Source organism: Pteropus alecto, unplaced genomic scaffold, assembly GCF_000325575.1.
Source record: "Pteropus alecto unplaced genomic scaffold, ASM32557v1 scaffold69, whole genome shotgun sequence".
Lineage (NCBI taxonomy): Eukaryota > Metazoa > Chordata > Mammalia > Chiroptera > Pteropodidae > Pteropus > Pteropus alecto.
In genome coordinates, this window is record NW_006494610.1 from 9024562 (window position 1) to 9026814 (window position 2253).

Genomic DNA, 2253 nt, shown 5'->3' on the forward strand with positions numbered 1-2253 from the left:
ATGAAATATTTATATGTGGAATTGTTTGATTTATATTTATTTTTTGTTTTTTGTTTTTATTTGAGGTGAGGCAACCCTTGGTTGACCTCACAGATTACAAGGACCTTGTCATCTTACAATCCCTTATTTTTTATTTTTTATTTATTTTTTATGCCTACAGCACCTGGTCTTCCTAGTTGGTCTCCCATCCAAGTACTAACCAGGTCCGACCCTGCTTAGCTTCCAAGATCAAACGGGATCGGGCTTGTTCAACGCCTACAGCACCTGGTCTTCCTATGTGGTCTCCTATCCAAGTACTAACCAGGCCCAATCCTGCTTAGCTTCCGAGATCAGACGGGATCGGGCTTGTTCAGGGTGGTATGGCGGTAGACAGATTTATATTTGTTTTCCCACTTTACTGTAAGTTCCCTGAGCACAGAGGCCATATATGGGTTTTCCTCATTTGTCCTTGTTGTAAAGTAGGAATTTGATGAACATTTGAGAATTAATGAACAAATAAATCAATGATTGTTTACCAATTCTTTCTAGAATGTTTATTTTTTCTTGGCTTCTAGAATGTCATATTTCCCTGATTTTTCTCCTATCTCTCTAGCTCCTCGTCAAACTCTTCTGATCATTCTATAAATGTTAGTATCACTAAAAATACTTATTTAGACCATCATCTCTTATTACTCTGTATATTCTCTATCAAAAATCTTAAGTATGACTTTATTTTTTTCCTAGGCAAGGTTAGTCTTCTAATCTCTAGATCTTTATCTTAACTGACTTGAGACACGAACAAACAACATTTCCAAAATTAAACTCATCATTTAATGAATTTAATTGAATTTAAACTCTCCAAATTTATCCTACCTCCCATTATATCTCTCTCAGTAGTTTAATCCAGACCTTTTATCCTTCTTTTCTCTCACCTGTTACCCATCTCAAATTATTTAACAAGTTCTATTGTTGCTGTATAGATGTATATAAATCTACACCAAGATGCATGTAAATATAGTTAGTTATTTGTGGTAAATTTCAGATGAAAATCAATAATGACATTCTTGATGAAGTTTAGCAATGCAATCTTTAATACAGATTTAGAAGTTCCACCATTTGCATTAATCGTGTGTGTGTGTGTCCGTGTGTGTGTGTGTGCATGTGTGTGTGTCTGTGTGTGTGTGTGTGAGAGAGAGAGAGACTTAGGGAAACCATTATAAAAGTTTTAGATTTATTGTTTTTTTCTTAAATTTATAAGCTCATCAAATCTAGAAAATCTCAATAGTTTTGTCTTCTTGCTGTAAAGTATGGAGTCAAGGTGCTCAGTACAGTCTCATGCTTCACGAATACCAAAAATAACTTTGCTAAATATAGTTTATAAAGTGTTTTTTAAACTAATGAAACCTACTTGTTACTTAGTTCTTGTTGAACTCACAAATCTAAGTCCAATCATTTGGGAGTTTTAAATTTTTCTATGCAATTTATGGGAACTCCTTAATGAAAAATTGAATAAAAACATTTAAGAAAGATTCAATAAATTTCTACTGTTTATGGACTCAGTCTGTGCTATCTCTCAGTTGTGTTTTATTCTAAAGATATAACTAGCATCAGTTTCATTTTTAAAGAGATTGCAAGAGACAAATTTTTCCTCACACCTAATAAGCAGACCGAATTACAATCAGCTTGCAATCTATTTAACTCACAAAGTGTGAATTGCAAATGTACACAATTTGACTTTCTGGTGATCATGCAATATTCTACAAGTTTTTTTGTGATATTTACCTGCCAAAAACAATATTTTCTCTTTGAGATTCTTATTTCTTTTTTAAGCTAAATCAAGCCTTTTTTAAAATAAAAGGCCTATCCTCAAATCCCATCTCAGCAGAGGCCGAGCAGATGTCAGTTTACATTATCTTTCTGAGCAATGACAACAAAATGCCCAGCTGAGCCCATAGCATTTACAAGAACTCCAAACCCAGGCTGCTGGCATATTAAACATCCACATACTAACTGTGACATTAATCCCCAACCATCAGCTGACTAAGGATGTTAGAGATGTATTGAAAACATGTTGAAATTTTAAATCACTTTATCAACTAATTTGTGTAGAATCATGTTTTTATTACTATTCCCACAAGGAATAGCAAGAAGCAAAAATAGTATAGTTGGCACCTAAGTTACATAAGCTGAATATGATAAAACTGCCATCTAGAACTCAAAGGGCATTGTTTTTGATCATCTGTCCATATGAGAAATTTTTTACTAAATAGGATG

At 33.5% G+C, this 2253-nt stretch overlaps 1 pseudogene; it reads right to left on the reverse strand.

Moving 5' to 3' along the window:
* Positions 1–252: 252 nt before the first annotated feature.
* Positions 253–371, reverse strand: LOC112474078 (annotated as a pseudogene).
* Positions 372–2253: the final 1882 nt, after the last annotated feature.